The following is a 15069-nucleotide window of genomic DNA, read 5'->3' as shown; positions in this document are numbered from 1 at the left end:
GGTACTGTGAAATCACAAGAAATGAGTTTGAGGCTGATCCGAATGTCTGTTTTTACTCCACGCACCCCAGAGAAGTATGATGCAGCTGTTGCTGATCTCCAGGCTGAAAACATTCAAAGCGTCAGAGGAATAAAGGTAAACTCTATCTTTAATACACTTTTCACGTATCCCAGCCTGGTCTCCCGCCTTGTTTAGGTCATGACCTCTTTGAAGGAGTTTTGTCATGTGATCTAGCACTGTACCTGAAGGGCATTATAAAAAAGAAAAAAAAATGGTTCACACACTCTCTCTTAAACAGGCGCATCAAGCAGTTTAAGTACAAAGGTTCTGAAGCATTCACAAAGCCATGTGCTGTCAACCCTGACAGAGCCAAGTTATCAGGGCAAGCCATTCAAAACTGGAACCTTTTGAGATTGTCACCAATCAAAACTGGTGACAAAGTGCAAAACCATGAGGATGAAGTATGGCAGTTACAGTAGCTCTCCAGCTAAAAGACATTTTGGATCTTATTTGTACTCAGAACATTTCCTTGTACCAGATAGCATATCTTGGTATTTTGATCCAAGAATATTTGGAGTTGAGAAGGATGTTGTTTCCTGAAATTCTACTAAAACCCAAGCACCACTATTTGTGCCATCATTCAGCACTGCTTTTGAAATTTGGTCCACTGATAAGGTTATGGAAAGGTTATGGCTCAGGTTTGAAAGTAAACACAGCTTTTTTAAAAGATATGCCAGACAGTTGAAAAACTTCAATTTGCCAAACTTTGTCAGAGCGTCATCAGATGTATCAGGCATATCTTTTAGCTGGGCAAGAATGCCGTAAACTACAGTACTGCAAGTGAAAGATAGCTGTGTGTTTTATCCCAATCTCTACAGTAGCACTATTAAACATGCAGTCAGGGAGTTAGCCTTTTCAGAAAGCAATACCACAGTTACCACAGGCATTCAAGGGCACTGCATATAAAAAAGGACAGTCTCTTGTGAACAGAAATGATGAGTATATGGAGATTGGTAAACTTCTACTCATCTTGATTCAAAATGACACATCGTTCTATGTTTTGATGGATATCTTCTCTCTGAAGGCATCTTCCTTCCTGATTCTGTGACAAAGGACAGTCTTGGGTTACAGTGTGTAACACTTTCTCTCTGGCTAATAACTTATAGATTTGTATAAATAATTTACACGTCATTATTGGTTACAAGTGCATCAACATTAATGACCTGCCCGATTTCCTTTGGTATTATACATTCTTGATGGATACTTGAAGTCATTCCACTAAAACACAGTATTGTGGCAAAATAAAGTCCCATTAAGTGACACTTGTCACTGTAAATAGTTTGACATTCATATAAGTGTTACCTGATGCATGTCCCTGCTCTGTTTAAACCTGCCGTATGTACTGTGTATTTTTTTCTGTTCTGTTTGAAAGTGACATTTTTTTCTTCGGTGCAATTATGAGTGACTCAGAGCAAAGCTTCCTAGATGTCACCATCATGGAAGTCCTACCACAACTTCAGGCAATAAACAAAAACATCCTGGAAGAGCACTTGCAGTCCATTGGAGTCGAGACGTATGATGATCTAACGTTATAACTGAGGCTGATTTGTTGACTGCATTAAGACCTGTACAAGCCAGAAAGCTTCTTTCTGTTTAGAAACAGAAATGTAAGTAAAAACACCGCACACCACCAAAATCAGAAGCAGACATGGACATTGTGTAATATTGTACAGTGCGATTCATTATAATCATATATTTTTGTCATTTAAAGACCACACTCCCTAGAACAGCTCACTATCATCTGTGGAAGCCTCATCTACCCAATCACTCTGTTTCACCCCAAATTTCATCGTCAACCACCTCCAGCAGCCCAGGACTTGAAACACATTGGGATGACAACTTTGTGGGGTATGGTAGCGCAGTGGTTAAGGTGTTGGGCTACTGGTCGGAAGGTCATGGGTTCGAACCCCAGGTCCACCAAGCTGCCACTGCTGGGCCCCTGAGCAAGACCCTTAACCCTCAGTTGCTCAGTTGTAAGTCAATCTGGATAAGGGTGTCTGCTAAATGCGTAAATGTAACTTTGAAATTCCATGCAGTAAATTTCCTGAGGAAGTGATATGGATTGTTGTGACTGAGATGATGGAAAAATGCCCTCATGTAGGTAAAAGGCATTCAACTGATGTTGCAACAGAAATGGTGCCAAAATATCCCAATACTCTCCAAGATGTAATAGAGGGGGATATTGTTGGAACAGGCTACCATTCCCTTGTCAAACAGTTGCAAAACAGAATTGAAAATGTGAGGCACACTTCAACACCCAAAATAAGAAAAAGAAAACATCAGACCGATGTTTCAGACCAGACAGACGAGATCCCATTACAAGAGACCGCAGCAATACAGGACACTTACTGGTGCATCAAATGGAATGTCAAATTTATGCCCATTGAAGAAACTCAAGAGAGCCAGCAGCAAAAAGATGGAAAAACTCCAGGTGATGTTCCAACACTCTGATGCCAATCCAGTAAAATGTCTAATGAAGTCCACGTTTTACACACAGCATCAACTTGTCAACCAGGAAAAAGTATCAAATGCCTTAGAGAGGACTGGCTGTTTTGGTCTGATGAACTTGGCATGTCAGTCCACTTCAAGGAACTCACTGGGATTGATCTCAAAGAGACATTCACACGAAATTTGGATTTGAAGGGAAAATGCTTCACGACTACATGATCACAGTTTGTGTCAACAAGAGCATGAAGTTCCTTCAGAATTATGCAAGGATTCATACGATGTGGGGACTGTAGAGAGGCTGCTCAGATGATGTGATAGAGATGCTCATGCTTCAGCTCAGCTACTTTGATGAGGAGGAGGAGTCCATGTTCTTCCATGTAAAAGATAGATGTCTGGCAGAAGATGTCCAACTGGTACATGCTGATGTTGGTACACGCTGAGTCTGTATCAGAACCTAATCAACACAAACATCTCCTCATTCATTTCTGCATTGTGCCTCATGTTTGGGAGCTTCTACAGTTTTAATATCCATTATCCATCTTAGCTGGCTTCAACTCTGGAGTTTCTTCAAAGGTGAGTAAACATGGCTCTCTCATTACTACTTTCTCCTGTCTAGTCTGGCTCATACGCACACACACACACACACACACACACACACACACACACACACACACACACACACACACACACACACACACAGGCACACACACACACACACAGGCACGCACACAGACAGACAGACAGACACACATGCACACAGACATACAGACACACACACGCAGACAGACAGACACACACGCAGACAGACAGACACACACACGCAGACAGACAGACACACACATGCAGACAGACAGACAGACAGACAGACAGACACACATACATTTATGCATTGACACACACATACAGTATGTACATACAGACACACACACTAGTTTTTTACTGATCAAATAAAATGCTTAATATGCTTTTATTCTACAGGTGTTTTTTCTCAATAAACCCAGAAAAGGGAACCAAAGTAATAAATACTCCAAGCTTCCTCTCAACTTGAACCCTCGAGTCCTCACCCTGATACAGAAACTCTCAGATCACGAGTGGCGTGAAGCCTAAATATGGACTCTTTCTGTTGACTCTGACTGTTTGTTTGAGAAGAGATACTGTTTTTACTTTGTTAAATCCAATCCACAGTGTGTATTATGGTTAAGGCACGATGTCATTTGTTTTAAACTCTTAAAGGTGCACTGTAACTCTTTCTGGTAGACGGTCTATATGTATCTTGCATTTATTCAATTAGAACTGTTTTAATACAAAACAATACCTTAACAAACCTGCATTCTTACCGTAAGGGGGCTCGCCTCTCCTCTGACCTGTAACTTGGCCTATTGGCATCACCTGATTGTCTCTATGGAGATTCGATAAGTCTTACTGTGTGCCATACTGTGGAACATTCCAGACAGGGACAGTGTGGGTTGTTGTTGTGAATTGGGTTTGTGGCAGAAAAATGTCCAGATTTAAAGAGGCTAATCTTCTGGAGTATTTCAACTTGGTCTCAGTCATAGTTTAAAAAAAAAATTACATGTAGCTTCTTTGCATCTTGTATACGTTGAAAAAAAAAATGGGCCAATTGTTTTATGCCATACTGTGTTGTTGTTGTGCGCCTGGCACTTAAACTTTTTAAAAAATAACTTTTCAAACTTAGTTTGAGGGGAAAAAAATGCATCCAGTTGTTTACAACTATTTTGATGGCTTTTAAATAAATTTTGCAAAAGTGATATTTTCCTCTCTTGTCTTATTTTAACATGTATTTTTTTTTAAATTTACCACAATATAACCATTATTAAAACCTAAATACAGCATATTATAGATATTTTGTGTAGAATATACAGGACATTTAAAATGCAAAGTTTTACTGTTGTTTTACCAGTTTAAGTTCGTTTTTTTTATATTTCCCTGTTAATTTGATAATTTATTGATGCAAATTAAGCAATTATTACATGTACAAAAATATAGGAAATTGTCTATTTATATACAACATAGTTATGTGAAATTAACAAAAAAAATTGTAGACTTAACAATTTTTAAAGTGATTCAGCCGTCATTTCATTCACTGTAAATCAATTTACATATTTTGTCCGTAAAGGTCATCGATGTTGCTGCTGTATATTTTTTTTTACAGGAATTCTCTGGTAACCACAGAGTTTCCCTGGCAGCTTTTTTATTTATTTATTTTACAGTGTACAACAAATGGTCCTGCCATAAAACATTGTGTTAAAAGCATGGGAACTAAGGGGAGTGTGGGTGCTCGTGCTTGATAAGATCTGATATTATTGGGGTGACTGAGAGGTCACATAAACACAGATGCAAACACACATACTAACACACACACATACCAGGCTACACAAGCACACACGTAGGGTATAAAAGGGACAGCTGAATCACTAATGCAGCACTGGCCAAGAAATCACAGCAGCGTCTCTACTTCCTCCGCAAACTGAGAAGAGCCAGCGCCACACCAACCATCATGCGCACCTTCTACAGAGGCACCATTGAGAGCATACTATCGAGCTGCATCACTGTGTGGTACGGTGCTTGCAACGCATCCTGCCGGAAGACACTACAGCGCATAGTGAGAGCAGCTGAGAGGATTATTGGTGTCTCTCTCCCCTCCCTCCAGGACATTTACGCGACCCGTCTCACCCGAAAAGCCCTCTGCATTGCAGGTGATCCCACCCACCCATTACACAGCTTCTTCAGTCTGCTGCCATCAGGGAGGAGACTGCGGAGTCTCCGGGCCAGGACCAACAGATTGAATGAGGAAGCTGAACTCACTCTCAAACTTGCCTCCACTTCTCTTTTCTGCCACATGCTCAACAGATCTATGAAGCCAACACTCCCCTTCAGATCCCACATCCCCAAGGACCTTCCACTCACCCTCCCACTAACATAAGGAAACATGCACCAGTCACTTTGTGCAGCATTGGTCTGCTTATTCTCCACTGTATCTACATATGCTTTGCACTTTATTTAAATTTCATTGCTAATATTTTGCACCTTGGGACTGAGAGAAATACATTTTCGATTCTTTTTTGTGTATATATTGTACATGTGAAAGAGTTGACAATACAGAAAAACTTGACTTGACTTGACTAATCTTTGCCTCTTCACTGTGTAGTCTTGGCACTCTACACTGTGGAAGACGACTTTTGCTACAGCAAAATGAACATATTTTTTACTTCTTTGCTTTTACCACCAACTCTGTTTCTGACTGTGTTTCTTTAAATATAGATGAAAAGTTGCCGCCACAATTTTGGAGGTTCCACCGAGATATCCTTCGTCTGTGTGCCAGGTGGTGAGAGATCTGGACAATCACAAGACTGACCGAGTGACGGGATTCTTAGCTAAGTAGATTTAGATTTTTTATATACATCATCTTTCCATCTTCAGACAATTTGCCTCAACAGTAGGCAGAATTTAGGTTTGGGTTGTGGCCACTGTTTCTGGGAACCGGTAAAGTTACATGTAAGTTCTGGGAACTGACTGGGAACGTGGATGGCATCACGTAGGCTTTAATCATGTTAAACTACTTTGAGCTCGCTTTGAGAAAAGCTGCCACTGCATAAATTTAAGCTAAACAACATGACAGTAAACAAAGATGCTGCACAAGGCATTATTTAAACAGGATCTAGAATTCTATTGCATCACAGACCTTCAGGCCACTGAAACCAGACAAATGGCACCAATCATGTCTAAGCCTAATGGTGAATTGAAACTACAAATCTACCATAGGGAAAGGTGACTTGAGCCAGGCCACCACCCACCCTGTTGTATTTTATACATTTACATTTATGGCATTTAGCAGGCACCCTTATTCAGAGTGACTTACAACTGAGCAACTGAGGGTTAAGGGCCTTGCTCATAGCTCATAGCTAATGATTGAAAAAATAAAAACATTGAAATATGTAGAAGAAAAAAAAATAATTGGAAACTATGGCATACTAACAAGGGGGATTCTAGTTTTAGCCAAATGCTAAGCTAAATGCTAAGCTAAATTTACATTTACAGCATTTGGCAGACGCCCTTATCCAGAGCGACCTACATAAGTGCTTAAATCTCTAACATTGGATACATTATTGCTGGCTCAGTAGGTTACATACTTAAGATACCATGAGTTTAAAACAGAGTATAAATGCTAAACTAAATACACTTTAGTGATTCAGAGTAATAAAAAGACACTAATTAAAGCTAAACAACATGACAGACTAAACAAAGATGCTACTCAAGGCTTCATATGCCAATCATATCAGTTCTGTTCTTTAGACAGACAAACGAATACGAGCTGCTGCTCCTTCACATTACTTTATTTAACTGACTTCAGTAACAAAACCTACACACGTGACTCTGGATGTCATTGTATCAGATGACCACTGGATGTCCTCATAACCTCATATATGTATAACATATACAATATGTTACATCCCCCTTCTTAAAGGTGGGGTGTGCAATGTTTGAAAGCCAATGTTGAGATTTGAAATCACCAAAACAAACACGCCCCCAACCCAAATGGGTCCCACCCCTGTAGTGATAGCTCCGCCCACACATACATACACAACCCAGGCAACTAATGGAAAGAAATGTGACTTTATCATAGCTGAAGGGAAGAACAATACGATTGCAGATATACAAACAAGCAAAAATGACACACATGCAAAGGACAAAGGCATATATTAGTTCTGTGAAAGAAAGCAAAACCAACGTTACTCACCTATCAAGAAGTGAAAACGCAACCTCGGCGTCCCTTCACAGGCCTTCCCGCTCCTTCAGTTCTCTCCAGCGCTGGAAAGCTGATCCTATATTTACATGGGTCCTGCTTCTTTCCCTATCGTAAGCCATTTTTCGCTATTCGGTTTTATCTGCCATGTTAATGTTTCAATCACTTTCGGCTAATGTCACACATGCGCACTGAACACTCTCACGGATATAGACAAGACACGCCCCTTTCTGCTCATTGGCTACACGTTTGTTTTGTTTGTCAGCCCGACTCAGCTTTCTGAAGCATTTCAGAAAGCCTTTAAGTATATTCCTTTATACTGATGCATACAACTTCTGCACAAACTTTTAAACACAACATTTGAGTTTCATCAACCAAATTTTGCAGCATAACAACAAAATTATTCAACACATTTTCACAAATGCATTTATACTCAGAAACTATTACATTTCAACTTATTACACATCCAACAATGCACATACATTGTATTAACTCCCAGTCTTTGTATTTTTTAGGTATTCTTACAATTCTTCCAGTCCTTGTATGGTAAGCTTGCTCTTTCTCTAAGCTTTCAATACCATTTATTTCATTTGTAATGCCTTTTCTGTCGAGTGCATTGTTTTGTGATGCATCAACCAACTATCAGTATCCATGTCAACGCTTTTCTCAAATTGTGAAGAGTCTGTTTTTCTTGTTTTTCTTAAATGTCTGGTATTTTGTCTGAACAGCTTTCCATCAGGAGTCTTTACCATAAAATAATGTGGCTGTTCATGCTTTTCCAGAACAACAGCTGGCTTCCATGAATCTCCCTTTTGCATCTTATTCCTTCTCCAGGTTGCAGATTAGGTAAGTACAGTATTTAGCCATCCTTACGTAATACTTCTTCTGTTTCTTCTGTCTCTGCTTAAGTTGCGACATTGTCTCTGTGGTAAATAATGCAGATGATGTAGGCAGCTTCGTCCTGAGATGTCTCCCAATCAGTAATTGTGCAGGTGATAATCCTATCCCTTCCATTGGCGTGTTGCGGTATTCCAGTAGTGCTATATACCGATCATATTGACTACCATGTGATTTCTTTAAGAGATTTTTCACTGTTTGCACTGCTCTCTCGGCTTGTCCATTAGACTGTGCATAACCAGGACTTGAAGTTACATGCTGGAATCCACATTCCTCTGCAAAACCTGAAAATTCAGCACTTGCATACTGAGGTCCATTGTCAGATACTACTATATCCGCAATTCCATGTCTTGCAAACATGGATTTCATTTCCCTGTTGACTCCACAGCTTGTCGTGTCCATGAGTAGATTTACCTCAATGTACTTTGAAAAGTAGTCCACACATAACAGAAATGCTGACCCATTATGGTAAAAAATGTCTGTACCAATTTTTTCCCCAAGGTCAGCCTGGCACATCATATGGAACAATGGCTCTTTTTGATTGTTGTTCCTGTTTTTATTGCAGGTAGCACATCTGGATACTGCATCTTCAATTTGTGTCAACATACCTGGTAAGTACAAAATGTCTCTGCCTCTTGCCTTACATTTGACAATTCCCAGGTGTGGCTCATGTATTTTGTTGATCATTTCCTGTCTTAGCTGATTTGGAACGATGAGCTTACTCTTTTTGCTTTAAATAACAGACCATCTTCATGACTGATTTCCTCTCGAAATGTCCAGTATGGCTTTATTGATCTCAGCATCATAGATCGTTCTTTCGCCCATCCATTTAGCACTGCCTTTTTTAACATTTGCATCTCTGCATCCTCTACTGTCGCTTTTTTGAAAGCATCCAGTTTCTGTACTGAAATGGGAAATTGTGACATGATTCAGTTCACTGCCAGATCCTCTTCCAGCAGATTTTCCTTCTGCTCGTGGAGATAGGCATCTGCAATGTATAGCTATTTACCGAGTTTGTACATAACCTTGGGACTGTATCTCTGTAGTCATAGAAGCATTCTTTGTGATCTCACAGGAGCCTGATGTAGCGGCTTCTTAAATATACTCTCTAATGGCTTGTGAGCACTTTCCTTTACTTTCCATTACTGGTGAAATTTCTCACATCCATAAACTATGGCTAACAATTCCTTTTCAATTTGTGCGTATGTACGCTGACAGTCATTCAGTGCTCTCTTGCTCAATGGCGCCATCTTGTGTCCAGAATACGTAACGTAATACGTAAGTTTGCAGCTTGACCTCTGTAGTCTCGCTGATATAAAAGTGACACTGGATACAAGTTGCTAAACATATCATTCTTGTTTATCTGGATTGTCTCGATCCATTGTTCATCCTCTTTATTTGAGTTGATGGACATTACATTGCTTTCTTTTCCCACTGTTACACTGTAAAAAATAAGAAGTTGAGTTAACTTAAAAAATGCAACTTCAATTTAAGTTCATCTAACCTTCCTCAGTAAGTTCATCTAACCTTCCTCAGTAAGTACATCTAACCTTCCTCAGTAAATACATCTAACCTTCCTCAGTAAGTACATCTAACTAGTCATCATGAGTTTGTTTAAAGTTAAAAAGGGGGTTGAGTGAACTTTGAGCAGGGAGAACTACAGCCCTGAAGTTTGGAAAACACAAAAAAGCTTTGCAGCAAATTAACTAAATTTTTTTTTAAGTTGGTTCAACTTAATTTTCTTCTTTTAATGTACAGCTTTAAATCTTCCATTCAAAGTTCTTCCACAAATTCCTGTATGGCATTCACATTAAAAATCAAACACAGAGATTGCAAGCCATACTGTAAACACAATAAAAAAAAGACTGTCGTTTTTACAGAAAAATATTTATTTTACAATTCTGCCAAGCGACACATTTTCTGTCAACATGAACTGGAAAAACTGGAGTAAACCAACACAAAAGCTTTTAAAGTGCTGGAGTAAAAAAAAAAAAAAAACAAGCAGAGTTTCAACACATAGAGCAATCAGGTATTACAACTGTAAAAAACAAAACATGAATGTCATAAAACCTTACACTAAAACTCAAAACTGACTTTGGTATATGTTGTACTGTTATACAGCTACAAAACAAACAGGAACAAATCAGAACTTGCACTTTTGATTAATCACATGAACTGCAGCTACTTTAACAATTTGTTTTTGAAGGACTGGACTCTTGCAGAACACTGGGGGTCAAGGCCAATAAACACTTTCTGAATAGTTTCAAAAGTATATTTTAGTTCTTTATGATAGATAATGTTGATGGCATAAAACAAGCCAAATAGGAGAGCAACAGCTGTAGGGAAGTCTTGCACTTTATCCAGCACAACCTGCTCCTCTACAACTACAGACAGGGACCTTACATTTGGGTTTGAATGGATGGTGGCAACGTCATCTTCAGTGACAGTTAAGACCCCCATCTTCAACCCTTTTGTATGAGTGTCTTCTGGGTCTGTGTCCTGCAGTAAAAAAGCAGAATTAAAACCCATAATTTATTGAATTCTGCTGGACCACAATGAGATTTTTATATTATTTGAGAGATCACCCAAAAATCACACATGCCGCAATTTTCCATTGTATTTGCTTGGATATACACCATGTTGTCAAAAGTATTGGGACACCCCCTTCTAATGAACAGGTTTGACTACTTTAGTAATTTCCATGAGTACAAATCTTAATGTTTAAGCATATAATAATATTCGATGGAATTGTGTGCTTCTAATTTTTTAGCAAGAGTTTTTACAGGACCCTTTTCTATTCTAAAATAGCAATGCTGCTGTGCGTAAGGAAAGATTTAAAAAGAAATGACTGATTCAGTCAGTGTGGAAGAACTTGACATGTCTGCAGAAATCAAAGGCTTAATCCCAGCTGAATAGCTCTGGTGAGAATTTAAATGCAGACCTTGAGCCAAAAACATCACCAAAACACCAATGACTTGTACTTACACTATATGGACAAAAATATTGGGACACACTCTTCTTTAGAACAGAAAAAAGGCAATTCCAAAACCATGGCAACAAAGATGAAAATATAATTCATGTATTTACAAATTGTATCTCCATCTCTGTTGCAACAGTTTTGGAAGTGTCTAAATTGACTACACATATGTACAAGTCATTGGTGTTTGGTTTGAGTTTCTGGCTCAAGGTCTGCATTTAAAGTCACATCAAAGCTGTTCAGCTTTTATTAGGACTTGGCTTTATGCAGACCAGTCAAGTTCTTCCATACTGGCAATTCTTTTTTAACATTGCCTTATACACAGAGACATTTTCATGTTGCCTTATACACAGAGGCATTTTCATGTTGCCTTTTACACAGAGGCATTTTCATGTTGCCTTTTACACAGAGGCATTTTCATGTTGCCTTTTACACAGAGGCATTTTCATGTTGCCTTTTACACAGAGGCATTTTCATGTTGCCTTTTACACAGAGGCCTGTCAAATCTGTTAAAAAATTAGAAGCACACAATCTCTTTATAGAATATCTTTATATGCTTATTCATTAAGATTTGTACGTGGTAGCTCAGTGGTTAAGGTGTTCGACTACTGATCAGAAGGTCATTGGTTCAAATCCCAGGTCCACCAAGTTGCCACTGCAGGGTCCCTGAGCAAGGCCCTTAACCATCAATTGCTGAGGTGTATAAACTGAAATAAAAATGTGAGTCACTCTGGACAAGAGTGTCTGCTAAATGCTGTAAATGTAAATTTGTACTCATGGAAATTACTAAAGAAGTCAAACCCGTTCTTAAAGGGGAGCGTCCCATAGTTTCGGCAATATAGTGTGTCACATTTTTTTAATTTGTGCTGTCAGACTCATTACTGATAAGTATTCAACTAAGATTATTCAATAAATACATTTTTGCCAACACTTTGCCTCCTCCATTCTAGTCTTTCCCTGCTTTTTAGCTTAGAACAGTTAGCAGATTAGTTTCAGACACCAGACAAAACTGTTTTCTCTTTACAGGATCTGTACCTCAGGTATGAGAGTATATGCTGATAACAGACTGATAACACACTTACCAGGCAAGTTCTTCAGGAAGTTTCCAGACTTTTCCCTCATAAACAAAGGTAGACCTTTGAGAGCTGTAGCTTTTCTTTGAGCAAGCACATCAGAAGCCTGAAGGACACAGAAAAGGTTTTATGCATGTTATATTCAACCAAAAGCTTAGGGCTTACACCTTTAAATGGCCAGTATTATTCTCATTCACAGGGTACAAATTTTACAATATGTTTACATGATTTGACACTAAATAATTACTTGAACAAGTTGGTCTAGGAGGGTCTTCATTTCATCTCCATAGGCTCCACCATGTGGGAGACAAAAAGGTACTGTTCAGGTTGGTTTGTGTAATTCTGTAAAACTCGGCAGAGACCTCAAAACACACACACACACACACACAGTGAACAGTAAGAATTAAGACTACACAAGCCAATTAATCTTTACATAAATAAATAATCTCAAATACATACTCACCTGATCTTCCAAAAACATTCAGCCACAAGAGGTTCTTCATTAAATATCTCCATTCTTCTCAGAGAGAATGTCAGCTCCATTTTGGAGTCAACAATTGTAATGCTGAAATGTTTCTTCTTTATTTCCTCTTGTAGTGCATCTTTTTCCTTCTGTAAGGAACAATCTGTCTGCCCTACTGGGTTGTCTGGGAGGAAGTTTACCTCACATCTCTTTGCTTTCTTTAAACATCTAGAGTCATTGTGCACTTTTTTCGAGGTCTCTATTTCTGATTCTTCAGGTACTTTCTGGATGATCTTCAGCACTGCTCTTTCTTGTGGAAGCTCTGTTATACTGGTCAAGTTCATTTCCGAACTCAGGATCCTCAAACTGAATCAGAAAATCATCCTCGATTTCAAGCCTTTCTTGAAGAATTGTTTTCAAATGTTCAACCGAAGTGAGATTTTGCAAAATATCCATCCTCGTAATATTACCAGGGGCCAACACAACACGGAGCCGCATATTCTGTAAAACAAAATTCTGATCAAAAATAAATCAAGTACATTAAGTATATGGCAAGGCTTTATATGTGGTAACATGTTAAATGACTTAAAGGTGGTAGTTCAAAAATTCTAACTTTCAAAATTTGCTACGGTAATTTACTGCAAGAATATTTTGTGTGTGAAAAATCCCTTTATTCCACAATTCTTCTCCTCCACATCACCCTAGTGGCATTTTGGAGAGTACCAAAAAGAAGTATTCTCATAGCTTCATAAGTAAAACCCCTGATGTCACATGGAAACCCACTGCCTCACCTGAGCTATTTATTTGGGGCTTAGTGCTTTTATAAAGAAGACTGACTCAAGTGCATGAATGTTGAACCTCAGACCCTTGCTGTCTATGGAAGGTCACAGAGCACTCGGATTTAATATCTTAATTGGTGTTCCAAAGACAAACAATGATCTTACAGGTTTGGAATTACTGGAATTTTTGGGGTGAACTATCGCTTTAAAACACCCGCTTTTGTCTTCTGCATTAGGAAGTCATACAGGTTTAAAATGTCATTTACATTTCGGAGAACAGTTCCTTCAACCTGTGACATACTTTGTTATGTTAAAGTTCAAATCAGGAAATCATTGTGTGGCTATGTGAAAAACAATTAATGGAGAAGGAATCTCTTTAGTGCAATCATGTTCCTTCCCTTAACTGTATATGATGTGAGAGGATGAGGATCATTTAGATCCTCTGGCTCAAGTATTTCAATTGCACTTGTTTCAGAAAACTCCGTGTAGTGCTCAATGTACCATGACGAAAGCCTTTTGCAAAGAAAGGCCACCTTGTTAGCATTGACAAGTACACCGAGTATTCCGAAAAAAATCAGGCCACGCCACTGCATTGACCTGAGGTCAAAATCATGCCTTCACTGAAGTGAATTCCATGCAAATGCACATTTTCCAAGACATCTGCTCTATTTAGCAACACTTCAAGAACCCTCAACACTGGGACATACACAACGCTATTTTGGTGTAATCTATCATATCGGTACTCCACAGGATCAATTACTTGTAAATGCTCTTTAAAATAAGCATTCCATCTGTATTCTGTTGAGAGAGTACCCTTCTTTGCAGTGGCTATAAAACAGGATTTGTTTTGAGCACTTCTGTTGATAACAATTCAGCAAGCTCTTCTGCCAGTGACTCATCAAATGTGGCTTTCATACTTTCTTATAATATCCCTGATTGATTGTTTTGCTGTATACCTAGACAATGAAACATTATCACACATCCAACTTAATAACTCCTGAATTGCACTTTTTGGATCATGCAAAACTGTCTGCATGTAAAGGATCAATGATGCAAGTTTGTGCTCTAGAGCTCTATACTCTACAGGCCCTAAATACACTTTTGTTTTGTGTTCATAAGGAACTGCAGGAACAGTGACATCAGTAACATTTGACTGCGGATTGTGCATAAAATCTCCTGACTCTTCAGACCCTGCCTCTTCATTGCTTCCCAAACAACCAGTCTGCAATGTAACGGAAGAGCTAAAATTTACAAAACCTTCAGATTTATGCTTCCGAGATATGTGGCTACTAAACTGTGTCATGTCTCCTCAAATGATTTCTGAGATGGTTTAAAAACATCTTTGAAATCACATAAAACACATGAAAAATTAAAGTGGTCAGTAACTGCAGTATGTTTGTGTGATCTTGTCAACTGTGTTTAACACACCTAAAGTTTTAAAAGTGCAGATACGGTCAGTATACAAGCAAGGATGCTGATAGGATCACACTTGATAGTGCCGAAGCCTGTAGTGTTTCAAGAGGACGTCTCTGCTACTGTGGGCAAATCTGCAACGCTTACACTGCACTACAAACCTATGAAAAGACAAACAAAAGCACTTTGACATG

At 38.8% G+C, this 15069-nt stretch overlaps 1 protein-coding gene, 1 long non-coding RNA gene and 1 pseudogene across 2 annotated transcripts in view; 1 reads left to right on the top strand and 2 right to left on the bottom strand.

Moving 5' to 3' along the window:
• Nucleotides 1–15069, top strand: part of LOC113663787 (NACHT, LRR and PYD domains-containing protein 12-like) — a 631994-nt gene that overhangs the window by 129873 nt on the left and 487052 nt on the right. The window lies entirely within an intron of this gene.
• LOC113663806 overlaps nucleotides 1–15069 on the bottom strand; it is a 589387-nt pseudogene that overhangs the window by 182596 nt on the left and 391722 nt on the right.
• Nucleotides 10085–15049, bottom strand: LOC125139557. Its single transcript, XR_007138588.1, has 5 exons — nucleotides 14891–15049; nucleotides 12684–13184; nucleotides 12468–12582; nucleotides 12230–12326; nucleotides 10085–10669 (listed from the first exon to the last, which is right to left on the bottom strand). It is a non-coding gene; the product is annotated as an uncharacterized LOC125139557 (long non-coding RNA).

This window comes from Tachysurus fulvidraco, chromosome 19, assembly GCF_022655615.1.
Source record: "Tachysurus fulvidraco isolate hzauxx_2018 chromosome 19, HZAU_PFXX_2.0, whole genome shotgun sequence".
Lineage (NCBI taxonomy): Eukaryota > Metazoa > Chordata > Actinopteri > Siluriformes > Bagridae > Tachysurus > Tachysurus fulvidraco.
This window is presented reverse-complemented; position numbering and strand designations above follow the sequence as displayed.